The sequence below is a fragment of the Bufo gargarizans genome, chromosome 5, assembly GCF_014858855.1.
Source record: "Bufo gargarizans isolate SCDJY-AF-19 chromosome 5, ASM1485885v1, whole genome shotgun sequence".
Lineage (NCBI taxonomy): Eukaryota > Metazoa > Chordata > Amphibia > Anura > Bufonidae > Bufo > Bufo gargarizans.
Window position 1 is genome coordinate 323,300,132 of NC_058084.1, and position 22,632 is coordinate 323,322,763.

At 43.8% G+C, this 22,632-nt stretch overlaps 2 pseudogenes; both read left to right on the top strand.

Annotated features, from left to right (window-relative positions):
- Window positions 1–5,779: 5,779 nt before the first annotated feature.
- LOC122939733 lies at window positions 5,780–5,888 on the top strand (annotated as a pseudogene).
- A 718-nt stretch (window positions 5,889–6,606) lies between these two features.
- Window positions 6,607–6,691, top strand: LOC122939734 (annotated as a pseudogene).
- The last annotated feature ends 15,941 nt before the right edge of the window (window positions 6,692–22,632 follow it).

Below are 22,632 nucleotides of genomic sequence, written 5' to 3' on the forward strand. Positions count from 1 at the left end.
CACTGTTAACAGCGTCTCACCTTTCACCCTCCCTCCGGAGGATAAACATGTGCGCCAGAAAAACAACAGGTGGGCCCTCTTCCAAACGCTCAAAGCAAGGAGCTTTTGTGGTCATACTGTCACGGTGGGGAGTGGGGGAAACCCCCACCGTGCGGTGTCAGAGGGTAAAAGAGGATCAGCCTGGCCAATAGGAGTAATAAGGGAGCAGGTCACCTCCTATCGCGTCCCTAATCCTCTCCCTGACTCCTCACCGTATGAGCGGACCTCGATGATAGAACGACTCATACTGCCACCGCATGCTCTCACAGCAACACATTGCCACGAGCAACCGCAAGTGTGGCAACAGTGTCACAGCGTACACCATAGGCCGTGTCACCACCTGACTGATAATGAGCAGCATCTGCGAAGGGGTGGAAACCTGTCAGCAACAATGAAAACAAGAGAGAGTTGTCAGATAGACTCCTATATAGTGCCCCAGTAAATGCCCTCATAGTGCTCCTCTCCCCCTTCCCCATAGTGTCCCCCATAATATGCAAGTAAAAAATGCCCCTTCTAAGTGCCACCATATGCCCCAATAGTGCTCCTCTCCCCCATAGTGCCTACCATAATGTGCCAGTAAAAAAATGCCCCCTTAATGCAACCAGATGCCATAATGCCCCCATAATGTGCCAATAAGAATAAAGGCCCCTTTAGAGCCCCCACTTCCCCTTAGTGCCCCAAAATAATGCCCCTATAGTGCCACCAGATGCCCCATAGTGCCATTTACCCCTATAGTGCCCCATAATGTGTCAATAAAAAAAAAGCCCCTTTAGACCCCCCAGATGCCCCCATAGTGCTCCTCTCCCCCACGGTGCCGCCCCATAATGTGCCAGTAAAAAATGCCACTTCAAAGTGCCACCATATGCCCCAATAGTGCTCCACTTCTCCATAGTGCCGCCCTCCCCTATAGTGCCTCCCATAATGTGCCAGTAAAAAATGCCCCCTTAGTGCCACCAGATGCCATAATGCCCCCATGTGCCAATAAGAAAAAAAGGCCCCTTTAGAACCCCCACTTCCCGATAGTGCCCCCAAATAATGTCCCTATAGTGCCACCAGATGCCCCATAGTGCTGTTCTCCCCTATAGTGCCCCCATAATGTGTAAAAAAAAAAGCCCCTTTAGAGCCCCCATAGTGCTCCTCTCCCCCATGGTGCCCCCCAAATAATGCTCCTATAGTGCCACCAGATGCCCCCTAGTGCCGTTGTCCACTATAGTGCCCCCCATAATGTGTAAAAAAAAAAGCCCCTTTAGAGCCCCCATAGTGCTCCTCTCCCCCATGGTGCCCCCCAAATAATGCCCCTATAGTGCCACCAGATGCCCCATAGTGCCGTTCTCCCCTATAGTGTCCCCCATAGTGTGTAAAAAAAAAAAAGCCCCTTTAGAGCCCCCATGGTGCTCCTCTCCCCCATGGTGCCCCCCCCATAATGTGCCAGTAAGAAGTGCCACCCAAAAAAAGAGTACCACCAGATGCCCCATAGTGCCGTTCTCCCCTTTAGTGCCCCAATAGTGCCGTTCTCCCCTTTAGTGCCCCCATAGTGCCGTTCTCCCCTTTAGTGCCCCCATAGTGCCGTTCTCCCCTTTAGTGCCCCCATAGTGCCGTTCTCCCCTTTAGTGCCCCCATAGTGCCAGCTCCCCCCCTCCAAAAAAACACAAAAAAAACAAAAAAAAATACACTGATACTTACCTCCATCAGCAGCGATGCAGGCCTCTTCCGGCCCGTGTCCCTGCTGTGTGCTGCCCGGCTCAGGTGGCGCGATGATGATGTCATCGCGCCGCCAGAGCCGGCCTCTCCCTCCCCTGCCGCAGCACAGGCATCTGTATCGCTGTCCTAAGGACAGCGATACAGATGCATTAGATATGGAGATGAGCGCTTCCACAATGGAAGCGCTCATCTCCTACGGCCCCCCCACCACCGCCGCCGCCGCAAGTGCTCGCAATTACATCCAGGGCCGCGCTGCCTGTGGTGATCGGCGGTGCGGCCCTGAAGGATAAAAAAAAATTGGGGCTGGTTGTTCTAGGGGGGTCCAGACCCGCTGGACCCCCCCTGTAGGTGCGCCACTGGTGCCATCCACAGATCACCCCCCCCATAACAGTGCCATCCACAGATATCCCCCCATAACAGTGCCATCCACAGATCTCCCCCCATAACAGTGCCATCCACAGATCACCCCCCATAACAGTGCCATCCACAGATCTCCCCCCATAACAGTGCCATCCACAGACCACCCCCCATAACAGTGCCATCCGCAGATAACCCCCCATAACAGTGCCATCCACAGATACCCTCCTTAACAGTGCCCCCCTCAGATCCCCCGATAACAGTGCCATCCACAGATCCCCCCGATAACAGTGCCATCCACAGATCCCCCCATAACAGTGCCATCCACAGATCACCCATAGTAGTGTCATGCACAGACCACCATTAGTTCAAAACCCAGCAAAAGCACACCTTTTGGTAAAAATATTTTTTTCTTATTTCCCTCCTCAAAAACCTAGGTGTGTCTTATGGGCCGGTGCATCTTATAGGGTGAAAAATACGGTAAGTAATTTAGGAACACTTTTCACTTCTCTTGCATCTGATACATTAGTGTATGATACATATTAGAAGTGTTGGCATTCTGCTGTGTCCCTGAGTATTTAATCATATATACAGAAGCAACCTGGAGCCATACAAATATACAGTAACAGCGCTATGTTAAGACATGTGTTCATCTATTTCACACAGTTATGGTGCAGAAGGCCAAAACCAAAACTTTTTTTTTTCAGTAAGTTGGCAATAATCCTCATGTAATGGGGAAAAAAATCACTTATTCTAAATATGACAGAAAACACCACACATCCCCACCTATCCCTTGGTTGAACTTGATGGACTTATTTGTCTTTTTTCAACCGTATTAACTATGTAACTATGTAACACCCCGGATCAGTTATGAATGTCCAGCAATAATAATTTGTGAAGTAATATTGTTCTTCTATCTTTTTCTGAAAGGCATGCTAAACTTTTTATCATCCCTATCTTATTTACTTTGCCATTGACCTCAGCAATTCCGTCTATGATCTGCAAATATTACTGATTGTGTCTCCTTGTTAGCTCAGAGTTTAGTAAAATTCCATTTTTTTGGCTCGAACAGACCAGAATCTCAATTTTTTTATCTGTAAAAGTATTCAGAGGCAAAAGCTTTTGGACAGTGATTGGGACATTTAGTGCTGAACTGTATTTTATTCAATATAGATCTTTTTTATTGGAGACATTGGGCAATCCTTTTTCCGCACGGGAGCCTTAAGTGCTAGAAAACTGGAGTTCTGCATTATATCCATTATAAGTCTTTTTTTATTGGAGACTACTGGGATTCCTGTTTCTGGATCGGGACATTGAGTGCTGTTCAGTATTGATTCTTTAAAATTCTAATTCATCAGAATTTCTTGCAATTTTTCTGAGAAAGACACAAGCAAATTAGGAAATTTGCTCATCTCTAGTGTTGAACAATTGGAGTTCTGTATTTTATTGGAGATTACTGGGATTCCTGTTTCTTGATAGGGACGGCTGAGTCCGCCTGCACTTGCCTGTTCTCTGAAATTCCATTAAGTGGATAGAAAGAGCTGCACCTGCTCAGCCACCTCTTCATTCACTGCAATGGTGACAACTAGAGACAAGCGAATTTCATATTTTGAAATCTGTTCACACTTCGCTTGCATGTTAAATGTGAATTGCGTTATGGATTCTGTGACCACAGACCATAACGCAATTCTATGATGGAATGCATAATGGAATGCCTTTGGAGGGATGCCGTTATTCATTCTGTCATAATAAAAGTCTATGGGCTGCAAAACGGATCTGTCCCGTTTCCGTTATGCAAGGGAGTCCTCTCCTGCATAACGAAAACGGGACGGATCCGTTTTGCAAGCCATAAACTTTTATTATGACGGAATGAATAACAGAATGCCTCTAAAGGCATTCCATTATGCTTTCCATCATAGAATTGTGTTATGGTCCGTGGTAACAGAAACCATAATGCAATTCACCTTTAACCAACAAACGAAGTGTGAACAGATTTCATAAGCGGAAATTTGCTCATCTCTAGTGACAACATTTAGAACAAAGACAGGGTTGAGGAAGCCTCACACCAGAGATAGGTGCACATCCTAGACATTTATAGTATATTTCGCAGCTATGCCATAAATGTCACTAGAGTTACACATGTAGTGTTGCTAGCTGTTGCTAACCGTTTTGAAGTAGAAATGTTTTGATTATTCTCTATGGTTGATGCTACTCTCTGTGTGTCTTCAAGAGGCGTGAAATCCTCCTAAGACATACTACTTTGAAGTCTGGAAGTGCCATTTGTGCTCATAAAATGAAAATCTAATGATACATGTTTATGTTAGGGCACTTAGGGTGCTCATCTAGTTCAGTTTTAAAGCATTCTACAATGTTTCCCAATAGTTACTGGCAAAAGTGTCAAATATTTTGCCCTATTAAAAAGGAATAGGTAAGTGCAGCTGCATATGCCAGCTTCCCAAGGAACTGAACTTTGTTGAAAGATGATCGATAAGAGGTATTCTGGTTTAGGCAAATAAAGAGCATTAATTATATCATGGAAAGTTCTAAGATTTTTTTAAATCATTTTCTGTATCAATTTCTCATTGTTTTCAAGATCTCGGCTTGTTCTCATTTCATAGTAACCGTCATTCCTGGTCATTAGATGGAAACACCTGCTTGACATTTAAAAGTACAGTTATCACAGCCATGTCTTGTAATAAGCAGAAAACTTGTGTCTCCATCACTTGACCACTGGAAGCAAATAGTGACGGTTTTTATTGAATGACTGCAAACAAGCTTGGGGACAAGCTGACTCCTGTAATATCTAAGAACTGTGCTTACTTGCAAAAATATGTGTATTTGCACTGTGCCAATCTTTTCTACTAAACTCTTTTGTTACTACAAAGCCAGCTCTATTACCACCTCCTCTCAGCTGGCCTGCAATCCTGCTGCCTTGCACCCCATTACCTATCCAACACCAAGGTCACCCCAAACTACCACCAGGCAGGAGTCCAAATATCAGAGTATGCCGGGGGGGGGGGGGGGACATTGCTATCATTGCTACCACCACTCCTATCCTCTATACTACCTCCTTTCCAGGCTTGCTGCACATTTTGTGCAAACAGTTGTGACTTTTTGCTATTCTACACCACATGTGTCCTTTGGGAAGATAGGGCAGTGGATTTTGGTGCATCTCGTGCCATTACAAACTACATCCAACACAGGCAAATCTTGATATATTCCCCAGTTAGCCAGAATCCTACTCCATACTGATGAGGGTCAACACCCGAAAACTGCTGTTTGTGGATGGGTAACTGGCTTAGGTCTTCTCATTGTCACACCTTTAAGGCTTGCAAAAGAAATGGATCTTGACATAGGATCTACTTAATATGGTGGATCTGTGATCTCTATAATGGGGACACCCCATGCTTGGTTTTCCATCTCTGGAGGGATATCTGGCATTCACTGTGTTGTAGACCCACAACTGGGGCTCCACGGTTATTTGGCATATTACACTTTCCCAGGTAGCTTTGCACTTTGGATTGCTGTGTTGAGACTCTTAAATGAGGCTCCAAAGTGATTTTTGTTGTTGGTTTCCCTAGGATCAGCTATTCTTTTTCATTAAGCGACCCCTCTCCTAGTAAAGCATCCCCCCATAGGCAAGCTAGAACTAGATATGATGATTTGTACCAATTGTGGTTGTATCGTTTCTCGGCCTATTGGCTACGATCAAGTGTAATATCTGTTCTTATCAGACCCAGTGGAGCTTGCTCCTGGGAGCTGAACTCCTGTCCATACAGGGCATACCCGAGGGTTGCAGTATGGATAAGGAGGAGAGCGGTGAACCACACAGCATCCTTAGCGTGTACGGCTTGGGTTTAAAGGTACCCTTGCTAGGTGACGAAGGGCTCTGCTGGATAATGGCCAGGTGCGGAGATGTTTGAAAGCCTGAGGTGCATAAGTGCCCCAGGAACGGTGACCCTGAGGTGCCTTAACTCACTGGGGGTGGGAGCCCACTGAGTGACGGCACATTTGCACGCACTATACTTTCACACATTTTCAGCACACTCACCTTTCTTTACTCGGCTTTGGCCTTGAAAAGAGAAGGAATTTTTATCATTCCCACCGAATGTCTGTGCCGTTATGGTGCACATTCACTTTATTTAAATTTTGATGATCACTGTGTGTTTACTTTCCACGTTCCACACTCTCCTTCAGGGAGAGCCCAGCCTAGATATTGAAGCTCCGTGCCGACACCTTGTGTGGCAGCCTAGGTGGAAGCCAGTGCACAGACTTGGTGTACCCTCAGCTTCGGCTGTGGGTTTCCTGGGTGAAACCGGCCTCGGCTGGAAGTAGCCTGTTTTGTCTTGGTCCCTTGCAGGAGCCATAGGCCCAGAGGGACTGGGATAGGAGAGGGCCTGCGATAGACCGTAGCCTAGTGCACATTTTGGCATGCTGCACGATTTTGTTGCACAGGTTTAGAAAGCACGCTCTTCGGGCTTTAAAAAAAGAAAAAAAAAATGTGGTTGTATCGCTTCTCGTCCTTTTGGCTAAGATCTAGTGTAGTATCTGTTCTTCAAACCAAGTCGAGCTAGCTCCTTGGAATGTACTCCATTCACGGAAAACCATGGATGTTGAGCAGAATGGAGAACCACTAAACAGTAACCCCAGGTGTACAGCGCAGGGTATGGCAAAGCCCTGTGCGAGACAGCCTGGGCTCTGCTGGATCAAAGCCAGGAGGCTGAGTTGTGTTGAAAGCCCAAAGTGCACAGTGCCCCAGGAGTGGTGACCCTGGGGGGCCTAAACTCACAGGGTACCTTGGCCCACGTAGTATGGCACATTTGCACAGCACTTCTTTTTCGTCACAATTTTAGCACACACCTCTGTTTGACACACATTCACTTCACATTCACATTCTAGGTGAAAACTAGACGCACAGATGGGCGTACCCTTGGCTTCGGCTGACGGTTGCCACTTGACCCAGTCCCTTGCAGGAGCCATAGGCCCGGAGGGATAGGGAATGGTTTGTGGGGGGCCCTTCTCTTATGGAGAGGTCCTGCAATAGACCGAAACCTAGTGCACGTTTTTGTGTGGCACGCTGCACGATTTTGTTGCATGGGGTGAGAAAGCACAGACTTTGGGCTTAAAAAAAAAATTGTGGTGTAGGTCCAGGTGTCCGATGGTCCTAACTTTTCTTGCTTCCCAGGTTGCCGACGTGTACATTTTGCAGGAGTGAGCTTTGCTCCTCTCTAGTTTTCACAACAATCTGGCCAGGCAGTGGTCCCATGGCACGTCCTACTGGTCCAGTGGTGGTGAATGTAAGTCGACAGGGGTTTCCATCCTCCTCAGGGGAAGCGCTTTTACAATTGACTCCATCCAGGAGCTCGTTTGCGACAGGCCACTTGTCGTAGACGGTTCCTGGGCTGGAGAGCCAGTTAGGCTCATCAATGTGTATGCCTCCCCTGACAAGGGTGAGCGACTGAAGATTTTCCAAGCCCTATGACCGCAGCTCGCTACCTCTAGGGCCGTGGTGATGCCCGGGGACTTCAACTGCCCAATCAAGGAGGACGGACGCAGCTTCGGCACTTCAAGCAAGTTAGACGTCACCTCCAAACTGCTTATCGAGATGGTGACCAAAGTGTCCTAGCAGGACGTTGTGGGCTCCATGGGGAAAGGCTCCATTAATTATATATGGAGCCGACCTGATGGCTCACTCCGTTCTAAGATAGACTTCGTGTTTACCTCTCAGGCAGTCAGGAGGTCTAGGCAATCTATGATCCCTTGCTTTTTCTCCGATCACAGAGCCATTCAAGTCTGGTGCATCCTTGGGAACAGGTTCCCCTCCGGTCCTGGATCCTGAAAACTGAACTGTGCTCTATCGAATCGTGAGGACGTGCTTGCGGAGATTAGAGAGGTCTACATAGCTTGGCAGAATGACAAATGCTTGTTTGAACAGACTAGTGACTGGTGGGAGTATGTTAATGTCCAGCTTTGTTGTTTCTTTCAGGCCAAGCAACAACAACAACAGGCGTGTGAGAAGAAGAGGGTCTTCAGAGAACTATAGTGTGAGCTGCGGTCCCTGCAAGACCTTTACCAGTGCGGCTGGAGCGTAGAGAGGAGCTGAAGGAGACCAAAAGGAGCCTGAAAAGGCACTTTGAGGAGGAATCCAAGCAAATTATCTTTCACTCCAAAGTGGAGGACCTGGAGAAGGGTGAGAAATGTAACTCGTTCTTTTTCAGGAAACTCCACACTGGGCACATGCCCCTGAATGAACTTCGAGACAAGGATGGCAACATGCGATCAGGGAAAGAGGAAGTGATGGGAGTCATCACAGACTGCTAAAACAACCTCTACTCCCTGAAGAACACGGCCCGAAAGCCGACGATAACTTCCAGTAAGGAATCACCAACCATCTTGACCATGCAGGTGCGGAGGCCATGGATGACCCTCTGACGGTGGAGGAGGTGCTCTCTGCTGCTAGATCCTTTAGGTCCGGCAGGACCCCAGGCAGTGACGGTCTTCCAGTGGAGCTCTCTGTAGCGCTGAGTGATCTGATCTGTCAAGACCTGCTGGAACTCCATGGGGAGATGGTGGTGAAAGGTAGGATGCCCCCATCATTGAGGAAAGGGGAAGGGTAAGAGATGTGATCTTAAAAACTGACATCCCATCCCTGTCCTGAACATGGACTACAAGATCCTTTCCAAGGTGCTAGCCAACTGGCTGAAGGTTGCCATCGGCAGAGTCTTCCACCCAGATAAGACCTGCGGCATTCCTGGCCGCAGGATCGTAGACAGCCTCACTCTCGTGAGAGACACTGTACAATACACATGGCCATGTTCAGTTTTGACCAGGAGAAGGCATTTGACCGAGTCTCTCATGAATTCATGGGTAGGGCTTTGCGCAAGCTGGGTCTAGGCAGGAGGTTCTGTTAGTTTGTTAACCTGATGTACCTTGACATTTGCAGCACGGTGCTGGTGAACGGCTGGAAGACTGACCCTTTCCGGTCCGCTCTGGAGTCAGACAAGGCTGCCTTCTTTCGCTTCTCCTTTTTGTTTGTGTTATAGAACTCTTTGCGGCAGAATGGAGAGATCAGAGGGATCACCGCACCAGGACCCGGACACTACGAGGTCAAGTGCTCGCTGTGCATGGACGACGTTACCGTCTTCTGCGCTAGTCTGCATTTGGTGACTGCACTTGTCCAGACCTGCGAGGAGTTTGTACAAGCTTCAGGGGCTAAAGTCAACAGCGGGAAGTTGGAAGCCATGCTCTTCAAGGCCTGGCAACTGGCTTCTTCTGCCCCCTTCCCATTTACCATCAAATCAGACTTCATCAAGATCCTGGGAGTCTGGTTCAGGGAGGAAGTCACAGCATTAAAGTCTTGGGAAGAACGCTTGGCCAAAATCAACCTAAGAATTGGACTGTGGAGCCTCAGATATCTCACTATTTAGGGCAAGGCACTCGTCCTGGGTAACAAAGTTCTGCTTGTGCTACAGTACACAGGCACAGGCATGGCCCCCTCTTGCCACTGTTTCCAGGGCCATCACCAGGACAGTGTTTCACTTTGTTTAGGGATCCAAGATGGACAGAGTGAAGCAAGCCATCATGTACAAAGAGCCCCGCAAGGGCGGAAAGGGCATTCCGGACCTTCACACTTTACTGTGGATCACCTTTGTTTGTGACATCGTTCATCGGACTCTGAGAACAGCCAATGGCTCTGCGGGCAAGGCTATGTCTCGCTTCTCCCTCCTGCCCCTCTGGAGGGGTCCAGCCAGGGACAAGTGGGACAGCTCCATCCCTAACAACTGGCACGCTCCCTGGTATTACAGAGATGTCATCAGGTTTGTGAGGGAACACCAACTGGAGGGCCTCAAGCCCACTTGTGGAAACCAAAGACTATCCACAAGCTCATCAGAGCAAAGGATGCAGTGGAGTCAATTACAGGGATCCACAATGACACCGTAGAGACAGTTTGGACTAATGTGTCGCCAGACAGGATAACCAACGGGCACAAGGACTTGTCATGGATGGCCATACACAGAGGACTGCCAATTCGGTAATTCATGCACGCCCGCAACCTGTGCAAAACCCGGTACTGCCCCAGGTGCCCTATCAAGGAGGAAGGAAACATCGCACCACCTGTTTTGGGAGGAGTGCCCCTTTGCGCAGGGCCTGTTGGATGCCCTGGAACATGAACTCAAAGATTATGTTCCTAGGAACAGCCTGCAATACACTTCGGTGTTGTACGGACTATTTCCTGGGATTCATACTGTTGAGGCCATCCAGGAGGCCTGGCACCTTATGAACTGTTTTAAGAATGCTATATGGCTAGCCAGGAACCGGATTACGCTCACGAGGGAGAACATGTCCATCCTGGACTGCTGCAGGCTTATCCACAGTCTGCTGCGGGACTACAACATCTTGGACGTCAATGACTAAGAAGAGGACTAAACACCTCTCCTTCCCCCTCTCCCCCATTTGTTTCTGTCTTCTCAATAAATCTTTTGGCATGTGATTTCCCCTCCCTACCCCCTCTCTCCCATACACCACCCCTTTCTAAATGCATTGTGATGTATAGTGTAGGTTAGCCTGTGCTTCAGATAACAATGACATGGTCGCAAAGAAGACTGTAAGCAATTTGTGCTGCCTCGTGGCCTGCGCTGCGTCGCAGTACTAAAGTATGTATGTATGACGATTGATTGTAATAAAGGTGTTTTCAATTAAAATTTTGGTGTATTTTACAAGGTTGAAGCGCAATGACACAGAAAATGTACATGTACAGTTTAATCAGTCTTATCCCAAGAATCATGTACTTGATAGAAGGCAAATTAGTAATATGCCAGCTACAGTGCCTTGAAAAAGTATTCATACCCCTTGAACTTTTCCACATGTTTTCATATTACACCCTCATAGTCCAACACAAAGTAGCAATTATGTATGAAGTAAAAAGAAAATAATAAAAGGTTTTCAAGATTTTTAATTAAAAAAATCTGAAAAGTGTGGCATGCATTTGCATTCTGGCCCCCTAAGTCAATACTTTGTAAGACCGCCTTTCACTGCAATTACAGCTGCAAGTTTGTTTGGGTATGTATCTACCAGCTTTGCAAATCTAGGGTCTGAATTTTTTCAGTCAGATTGGATGGAGAGTGTCTGTGAACGACTATTTTCAAGTCTTGCCACATATTCTCAATGGGATTTATGTCCGGACTTTGACTGGGCCATTCTAACACATGAATATGCTTTGATGTAAACCATTTCATTGTAGCTCTGTGCTGTATGTATAGGGTTGTTCTCCTGCTGGAATGTGAATCTCCACCCCAGTCTCAGGTCTTTTGCAGCCTCTAAAAGATTTTCCTCCAAGACTGCTCTGTATTTAGCTCCATACATCTTCTCATCAACTTTGACCAGCTTCCCTCTCCCTTCTGAAGAAACGTATCCCAATAGCATGATGCTGCGATCACCATGTTTCACGGTGGGGATGGTGTGTTCAGGGTGATGTGCAGTGTTAGTTTTCCGCCACACATAGCGTTTTGCATTTAGGTAAAAAAGTTAAACTTTGGTCTCATTTAAACAGAGCACCTGCTTCTACATGTTTGCTGTGTTCCTTACATGGCTTGTGGCAAGCTGCAAACTGGACTTCTTATGACTTGCTTTAAAAAATGGCTTTCTTCTTGCCACTCTTCCATAAAGGCTAGATTTGTGGAGAACATAACTAAAAGTTGTCCTGTAGACAGATTCTCCCACCTGAGCTATGGATCTCTGCAGCTCCTCCAGAGTGAACATGGGCTTCTTGGTTGCTTCTCTAATTAGTGCTCTTATGGCCTGGTTTGTCAGGTTAGGTGGACGGCCATGTCTTGGTAGATTTACAGTTGTGCCATACTCCTTACATTTTTGGATGATGAATTAAGCAGTGCACAGTGAGATGTTCTCAACAACTTTATCCCTGACCTGTCTGGTGTGTGCCTTGGTTTTCATGATGCTGTTTTATCACTAATGTTCACTAACAAACCTCTGAGGCCTTCACAGAACACCTCTAGTTATACTCAGAATACATTACACACAGATGGACTCTATTTACTAATTAGGTAACTTCTGAAAGCAATTTGTCACACTGGATTTTATTTAGGGGTATCTGAGTACAGGGGGCTGAATACAAATGCACACCATACTTTTCAGATTTTTATTTATAAAAAATGTTGAAAACCATGTATCATTTTCTTTTCACTTTACACATACTTGGTACTTTGTGTTGGTCTCTCACATAAAATCCTAATAAAACACATTTAGGTTTGTGAGTGTAACAAAGTTCAAGAGATATAAATATATTTTCAAGGCACTGAATCTTCTTGGAAATGGTGTAATGGATTGGATTCATATAAAATTTGGTCTGTGTTCAAATTTAGATTCAATAAGTAACAGTGCAAAATCACAAATCCATGCATTACAGTAACCTAGGTATTAACTGTTTTGGCTCACATTAGAATTGATCAAGTTATTCACTTAATTACAACATGTTAATTATAATTCTTTATGCACAGTGAATAAAGCAATGCGTAAAGTGATGTCCATTATACTTTCTATGTCTTTGCTGGGCCAGGACAGGATGTTAGTAATTGAATCCAGTTGTCAGAGGACTATGTCAGCATTATATAGAAGAATTCTCTGTATTGATACCAGTTTGTATTTGAAGTAAAGAGAGTTGTTGTTGGAAAAAGACAATACCGTGCTGCTAGAAACAACTAATATAATTAATGCAGATTTATTAGGTTGTGTCTATATTGTAGCTCTCCCTGTTTCCATTCCCTGGTAGTGCACATATGGCCATGTAAAATTTGTGTAGGGCCAAGTGCAAATAACTTTTAACAAAAAAAAAGTGTCCAGTTAATTGTACTACAGAGATTCTTAGCTGTACAGAATGATATATATAGTTCTTCGCCCACACCTACTTCTGAAGGCAGAAAGAAGCTAGAACCAGTTATTCACCATGGGTCATGGATTTCTATCCCAGTGATGTGACATAGAAGAGAAACTGGTTTTACACACCCAAAGGGAAAAATGACATCTTATGCTTCTAAGCTGTCCTGATTGAAAACAGAGGATGTAAGTATAGGTCTAAACCTGTCCATATTATACTGCCTCTACACAGTGCTTAGTATGGAATCTATAGAGAGGCTTTACATCTAAACAAGAAGATGCAAAAGGACATAGTACATACCTAAAGCTGATTGGGCTATGCTGTCCCGTATGGGGGCATGTCTGTTTTCCTGTGAGTCACAAGAAAGTTTATGAGTCTGATGCGTTCATGACGATAACAGTTCGGCCACCTCTTCCTTCTCACAGTAGTTGGTGGCTGCTGTGTATAGATATATACCACATCCAGCCATAAACCAAAAACAGGGGTGGAGCATCACCCCTATTAGTCAAAAGGCACAATATTTTTTGTGCCATTTTGGCGAGAAAAAAAACTGTCCTCGCACTATGCTGCCCTTACATAGGGCAGCATAGTCTAACGACAGGTCTGTTTTAAAGAGTTTTTCTGGTTTGGATCTAAATAAAGTTTAAAGCACACTTCCATTAGAAAGAAGTATTTTGTAACTCACTATTCATGGAAAATTATTTTTTAAGAATTTGGACTTTTTTTTATTTTGGTAGTACTACATGATTAAAATGTAATTACAAAATGGTGCCCTTCTTTAGCATAGATAAGTAACCCATTGTTAGTTTACTACTGCTGCCACTGAAGTATGTTATATGTTTTATAATATTAGAGTAGTGCAATCAGGATGGCAGTACCACAACTATGTTGTTTTCTTGCTAGGCCAGGGTAGATATACCCACAGAGGAGCATTGCTTTTTTCAGTGTATTGTGTGATGCTCTAATTGTGTCACTTACCCCGTTACACCTACGCTCCCTGGTCAGATTGAATGGTCTGAGTGAGAAAGTTAAGCGAGGCAGTGCTAAAAAGTAGGGGGGTTAAGCAAAGGTGGAAGTTAAACAGCCAGGACCTGATAATGCATAGACTATACCCATATAGGCTTTTAATATGTGACAAACAAATACATGGCAGTGTCCCTTTAACCACTTGCCGCACACGTAACACCGATAGGCGATAGGCTTGGATCGACCACCAGAGGACACAGGCAGCTCTGTAAGTAGCACCAAGCACCACACTACACTATACACACACCCCCCTGTCACTTATTAACCCCTTATTAACCCCTGATCACCCCATATAGACTCCCTGATCACTCCCCTGTAAGGCTCCATTCAGACGTCCGTATGTGTTTTGCGGATCCGCAAAACACGGACACCGGCAATGTGCTTTCCGCATTTTGCGGATCCGCACATTGCCAGAACTATATAGAAAATGCCTTTTCTTGTCCGCAATTGCTGACAAGAATAGGACATGTTCTATATTTTTGCGGAACGAAAGTGTGGACCCGGAAGTGCAGATCCGCAATTCCGAATCCGAGCGGGACAAAGTCTGTCCCCATAGAAATGAATGGGTCCGCAATTCCGTTCCGCAGAATGCGGAACAGAATTGCGGAAGCTTGAATGGGGCCTTTATACTGCCCTGTATTTATACTGCCCTGGCATTTTAGGGGCCCTAAAGCGTGAGAAGTAGATTTGAATCCAAATGCCTAAAAATGCCCTCCTAAAAGGTACTCGTTGGAATTTGGGCCCCTTTACGCACCTAGGCTGCAAAAAAGTGTCACACATGTGGTATCGCCGTACTCAGGAGAAGTAGGGCAATGTGGTTTAGGGTGTATTTTTACATATACCCATGCTGGGTGAGAGAAATATCTCTGTAAAATGACAACTTTGTATTAAAAAATGGGAAAAGTTGTCTTTTACAGAGATATTTATCTTATGAAGAGGCGCACATGTGTGACACTTTTTTGCAGCCTAGGTGCGTAAAGGGGCCCAAATTCCAACGAGTACCTTTAGGCTTTACAGAGTTGCTCACAATTTAGCCCCACCCAAAATGTCAGAACAGTAAACACACCCCACAAATGACCCCATTTCGGAAAGTAGACACCCCAAGGTATTCACTGAGGGACATAGTGAGTCCTTGGGAGATTTTTTATTTATTTTTTGCCAGAAGTTAGCAGAAATGTAAACTTTATTATATTATTTTTTTCCTCAGAAAGTGTCATTTTCCGCTAACTTGTGAAAAAAAATGTAATCATACATGAACTCACCATGCCCCTCCGCGAATACTTTGGGGTGTCTTATTTCTAAAATGGGGTCATTTGGGGGGTATTTATACTATCCTGGCATTCTAGCACCTCAAGAAACATGATAGGTGCTCAGAAAGTCAGAGCTGCTTCAAAATGTGGAAATTCACATTTTTGTACCATAGTTTGTAAACGCTATAAGTTTAACCAGAGAAAATTAAAAACACATACTTTTTTTGAAAATTGTGGTCTATTTTGATTAATATTAGAAAAGCGAAAAATCTCAGCAGCAATCAAATACCACCAAAAGAAAGCTGTTTTAGTGAGAAGAAAAGGAGGTAAAATTCATTTGGGTGCCAATTTGCATGAACGAGCAATAAACCGTTAAAGTTGTGAGGTCCCGATTTGTAAAAAAGGGCCTGGTCACTAGGGGGGTATAAACCTGTGGTCCTTAAGTGGTTAACTATTGCATAGTGAAAAGTTGTGCAATGTTTTATATCTTTTAATATTGATGTTACATGTTTCAATATAGAACTGTAGTCCCACCCACAGTGAGCTGCTCCTCAGCGTAAATAGCGGGGGAAATGCTGCAGAAGCAATTAAAGATGTTGTCCAACAAAAAAATATTCTACCTTTTCAAGCTAGCACCTGGATCTGAATACTTTGGCAAACTGCATGTAATTAAACATTTAGTATAACAACTGAGTTATTCAATAAAACATAAATGTATGAAATGTATCTGTATATTGCCAACTGCTGTTTGTTCTTTTCCTTATTTCTTTGTCCACTTGTCTAACATTGCTCAGGAAGATATAGATACACATGCTCAATTCCATCTTTCAACTGCCACCAGCCCTATCTTGTGTTAGAAGCTGTGGCAGTTACAGAAAGAGAGCTGCAGCAGAAAGGACCCCCCCCCCCCCCGAGCTGTGATAGGAAGAGATCTGCATCGTGAAGGTCATGCCCACCTCAGCTGTGATAGCGAGACAACTGCAGCACAAAGGACACTCCCCCTGAGCTGTTATAGGGAGAGAACTAAAACCCAGAGCTTTGATAGCAGAGCAAGTGGCACAATGAATGGGGGAGCTCTGGATCCGCGTTAGGTACAGGGCTGGTTCTAGCTTTGTTAGTGATTTTTATTTTTTACATTAATTATGGGATAACCCCTTTAAAGGCTGATTTAAAAGGGCCACTACAATGACTAATGATTGGGAATGAACACTCATGTGAATACTCATTCCTTATCACTCTCTGCTTGTTATCTACATTTACATGCAGCAATGATCACTGCTGTATGGGGATGGGGATGAATGATCATTATTATAACTGTCCTCCATACAGCTTCATTGTTTGTCAGCAGTACACCGCTGTTTATACCGGGTGATGGGCTGCTGAGGAACAATGGATGGATCGGCCGACAAATGGCTGTAGCTTCTTTGTGAACTCATTACTGACACTAATTATCTGCAATTTGTTCCGCAAAATTGGCCTAAGCATAAGCCCATGTAATTGGCCTTAACAGTTATAATAGTGTGACATCATGAGAGAATTTTTAAATCTAACATACTTGATAAGACAACAGTGCTCTGTTTCCATGTCCTCCCCACCTACAGTACATACTATTAATACATGCCTGCCTAATGCCACCACTGTGTATGCAGTAAATTGACCTAAATCAGGGATGCTCAACCAGCGGCCCTCTACCTGTTGCAAAACTACAACTCCCAGCATGCCCTAATAGCTGTAGGCTGTCCAGGCATGCTGGGAGTTGTAGTTTTGCAACAGCTGGAGGGGCGCGGTTTGGGCATCCCTAACCTAAATCCTACTAGAAACAGCCAACCAAGATTTCATCAATTATTTATGTAAGAAACGAATCAATGGTGAGAATGGAGCATTGGAGCATCACTAAGTGGAAAAGAAAACGTTCCTGCATGTTCGTGTTGTATATGTTTCTTAGGTTAGAAAAAATGTGGATTTCCTTTTGTTTACATAGAAGAAATGAAATCAAAAGTCTCACCGCCCTCTTTAGAGCATGTTTCAGAGAAGATATACGTGTTCTGGTGTATGTTGTGATAATACATGGCAGTGATCACTGCTCTTATGCTGACACAACAAGCTTTCTATGTTTACTTTAAACCTGTATGACATAGCATTAGCCTGCCGACACCTCTTAAGGTGGGATCAAGACAAGAATGCAACATCCACTGTCACTCACCTGAATATCTGTAGAGTTAAAAACATATAGGGACAGACTTACTAAAACTCCGGTCTTAATAAAAGCCCTGTGCTGGCAGTGAATCCGCCAAAGTTATAGAGAGGCCTGCACCTCTTCATAACTTCGGCAGATCCACCGCCAGCTATGGGGCTTTATTAAGATCGGCGTCTAAAACGCCGGTCTTGATAAATGTGCTCCTAATACCTTATATTAACAAATAAGTATCATAGCTGCAACTCTGTTTGGCTTATTTTTAATGTTTGTTTCTTTTACTTGCACACATATTACATAAACATTTTCATTTATCTATAGAGTTGTGGTGCCCATTTTCACAAAAATGACAACAGGAAATGCATGAATGAGAGTTGAAGTTCCAGCTTCACTGGTTTCAGGTTACAGCTTCTGCCTATAGAAGTCTATGGAGACATAAGGAGGAGAAGAGAGCAGCTGCACTGAATGAGATATGCAGACATATGGAGATGCTGATGCAATTTCTAGAATGTGTTTTACCGTCTCACCCTAGTTCTAGATCCACAGATACACTACTCAGTACTGCTGTTTAATGTCTTTCATGCTGGTGGTGCTTTTGAGTACATGTGAGAGAAATATGTCCTCTTTAGTGTTCAGTGAATCGAAGTTCATGAAGGGGACTTCGATCTCAATTTCAGGAAAAACTATTTAATTGCATTTCCCTGAACTGGAGTAAAAATAAAAATAAATCATATTTACCTCATCCATTTGAGCATAACGAGGCTGCCGCGGCCACCTTGCTTACAAATCCTGTGCAAAATATCTTGCGTGGTGATGTATGATGTTACCATGCCGGCTGATGTGCTGATGTGATGATGTCATCACGCGCCACTTAAGATTTCACGCTGGATCTTGAAACAAGATTTGCCGCCGCTACCTTCTTGCGATCAAATGGATGTACAATTGAATTTTTTCTTCTTTTGCAAACACTAAAATGCTTTTTATGTGGATCTCAGATGCCGCGATCAGCGATGAATGTGGCATCTGTGGGGTTCAAAGACGGGGCAGCGCAATCGCTATTCCCTGTCATTCCACCCGCTATTTAGAAAGAAATGTGCTTCGTGACAAAGTAATTAGTCACAAAGCAAACGTTTTTGTAAAATTCGGCGATGCAGCCGAAGCGAATTTTAGAGAACTTCGCTCATCTGTAGTCCTCTTCCCATGCACACTGCTGTATGTTTGGTCTGAATCTAATCTGCATTTTGGGGGGATTAGATGTAGACCCCCAAAAGATGCGCAAGTCCGTTTCGCAGCCCCACAAAAAAGATAGAACATGTCCTATTCTTTTGCAGACACGGATAGGACATTTCTAATGTGCATGAGCCCTTAGAGAGAGTCTGCAGTCTGCAGTGATACATGGTAGAAGCTCTGTGGCCAGATATACTGTTATTCTTCATGTACACACACAAAACAGCATATTATGACAGTCATCTGAAACAACAGGTACAGTTTAAAAGGATTTTCCTAAAACAAACACATATCTTCTATCCACAGGAGAAGGGATGCATGTCTGATACATGGCAGACTCCATATATCCGAGACACTGTCCGTCAATCACAACAATGGGGCCCTGTTTTCTGTCATTAGCATGGAACAGTGGTCAACCATGCCCACTGCCACTCGATTCAAATCTATGGGACTGCTGGAGATAGCTAAGTACAGTCCCATAGAGTTGAGTGAAGCGGCAGTGTGCATGCGTCACCAACGCTCTATTCAAAAATGGGGGAACACGAGACCCCAATATTGATATAACAATAACAAAGTAAGACACATATTGTAGCACCTAAAGAATGACAAAAGACATTAGGCCAGGTTCACATCACCGTTTAGTTTTCCGATCTTCTGATCTGTCAGAAGAACTGAAAAATAAGCAAAAAACGGATCCTGGGCATCAGTTATGCGCATTTGGCATCCGTTTGAGCCATTTTCATCTGAGGTCTGTTATTTTAGACAGAAAAAATAAAAATTAAATGGCTAAAACGGATGCAAAATGTGCATAACTGATGCTCAGGATCCACAAAACGGAAGCTTAAACTACAGGATTCATTTTTTCAGTATTTTTTGTGTATCTGTTTTTTGTGGACAGCAAAATACATACTGTTGTGTGCATGAGCCTTAATGCTGTGTTGGATATTGCAATGTTCACTGCCTACAAGCGTACAGTCTAGACACTGAGGCAAATTTGAAACAAAAAGAAAAATAGGACATGGGGAGGTTTCCAAAGCTTTCCAGGCGTGTATTTCTCTAGAGCAGGGATGTCAAACTTGTGGCCCCCCAGCTGTTAGAATTCAAACAATACTCTTTTTAAACTAAAAGACTCTTGGCCAAATATGAACTCAAAATGCTGGGAGTTATAGTTTTGCAATAGCTGGAGCGCCATGAGTTTGACATCTTTGCTCTAGAACAAGGATGCTCAACCAGCGGCGCACGAGCTGTTGTAAAACTATAACTCCCAGCATGCCCTCATAGCTGTAGAATGTCCAGACATGATGGGAGTTGTAGTTTTGCAACAGCTGGGGGACCACATGTTTGACATCCCTGCACTAGAGAAACCATGCTCTGGTTCCTTCCAGCAATGCTCTGCTGTAGGCTGATACCAGTAGGGTTTTCAGGAATGCTGGGAATTGTAGTTTTGCAACAGCTGGAGGGCCGCAGGTTGGGCATCCCTGCTCTAGAATATTCAGCAAATGTGGAGATAAAGAATGTGGAAGCAGGTGTTTTAAAGCAGACCTGGGGGTTGAGTGAAATTCAGAGAGAAGCAATAGGTAAATTTCCAAGGTGAGTTTTTTAGTAAACCATAGTCCAGAAACTGAAGTGCTGATTATACCAGATACACGTGTAAAAAGAACAGTGTTTTGTTGTGTAATATGACGCTAATCTCTGCTGGTTCTTACTTTCCAGACAAATCCACAATTAGTTTTGAAATGGAATTTATCATCACATGTGTCTCCCAAGATAGTTTGCTCTGGGGGGCCCTTAGCATTCTCATAATACAGTATTTTGAGTTCATATTTGGCCAAGAGTCTTTTATTTTAAAAATTCTATTGTTTGAATTCTAACTAGAAGAAACATGCTATTTACGATACAAAATATATATACAGTTCATTGCCTTTAAAAAGTTTACATGGCTGCATACTCTATCACTACATGGTTGCATACTCTATCACTACCCACACTGTCAGAAGGAGAGCTACAAGATCTAAACGCCCCTATTACTATTGAAGAAGTTTAGTCGGTAATTAAAAATTTGGCACTAGGTAAGGCACCCGGGCCAGATGAATTTACAGGGGAATTCTTTCAAATTTTTAATGACCAAATCTCACCCCTACTAACACAGTTGTATGGAAAATGCATGACAGGTCTAGACTGGGATGTCCCCCACTCAAACACAGCATACATAAAGGTACTCCCCAAAAGATACCGACCAGTATCACTCATAAACATGAATACTAAGATTTAATCCCAAATATTAGCTGATAGATTGGCCAGGATACTGCCCAAACTGATTTCAATGCACCAGGTGGGATTCATATAGGGGAGAGCAGCAGTAAATCATATAAGAAAAGTCACAATGATCCTAGACCATATAAAGAACCACCCAAACCTATACAATCACCCAGCTATATTAACCATATACGCAGAAAAGGCTTTTGACAATGTCAAATGGAGTTGGTTACATGAGGTGTTGGACACAATGGGTTTCACAGGAGCCTTTAGAACATATCTGAACAACTTATATAATACCCCGCATGCAAGAGTATAAACACCCGGCTTCTTATCCCCATCTTTCCCCATACAAAAAGGCACTAGACAAGGATGTCTGTTATCACCATTACTATTCAACCTAGCCTTGGAACCTTTGTCTAGAAGCGTCACATTAACTGGGAAAATCCAGGGTATACTGATGGGAAAGGAAGAATTTAAACACGCATTATTCGCAAATGATGTCTTGTTCTTCATGGCACATCCTCAAGAAGATCTACAACATGTATTTGACTTATTTTCATACTTTGAGAACTTGGCTGGCTTTGAAAAAATTCAATGTAAATGTCAGCTACTAGACCTGTCGCACAATTGGACACAAAATGTTTGGAAAGGGTCTAAATACCAGGCACTTATAAGTAAGACGTCCATAAAATACCTAGGTGTACATATAGGCCGGTCACAGGAGACCATATATACCCTAAACTTTCTCCAATAATCTCATCAATAGTGGGAGATCTCAATAAATGGCAAAATCTACCCTTATCTATACTAGGTAGATGTTATCTACTAAAAATGATGTCCGTCCCAAAACTGCTCTGCCCACTTCAGACTATCCCGCTATTACTGAAGCATACTGATAAATCTCTACTTGAAAAATAATTTTATTAATTCATATGGAGATCAAAACGGAGTAGGATATCCCTATACAAGATTAAGCTCCGTAAAGAATAAGGCGGAGTAGCTTTTCCGGACATTAGATCTTATAATGTGGCTAGCATACTACACTACTGCGTGGACTGGATACAAAAATCCAGCAATTAAACAAATTATTTGTTAGTTAGAATCAGCCTTAGCACAGCCATGGGAGCTAAACACATTATTGCACACCTCCTTTACTATGCAACCAAACAAGATTAAAAAAACATCTTATGTTCAGGGACACCATCATGACATGGAAGATAGTACGGAGAAGTTACGGCTTACCATATCAAATATCTAAACATCTTGACCCTTTAAAGATTATAGTAGTGGAGGGAGGAATGCAAGCTAAACTAAGAGTACAACCCGGCCAACACCAACCAAAAACCATAGCCGATTTCTGGCACTATACCTTCCAAGAGGGAAAAAGCAAGTATAATTTAGATGGCACATTCTTCCTAGCTTTTTACCAAATAACTAGTTCTCTAAAGAAAAGGCTAAGAAATTATTCCACCGAAATTAAGGTGAACGAATTTGATACATTGATATCAGACTAAGCAGAGCTTATCAAACAGATATACCAATGTTAGAGAGAGAATTTTAAAGTCGGCAGAAGTATTCAATGGATGGAGAACTGAATTTCAAAGTGAATATACTAATGATATAATATTGAGAGTAGTGATGAGCAGGAGGTGCCATATTCGATTTCACGATATTTCGCGAATATTCGA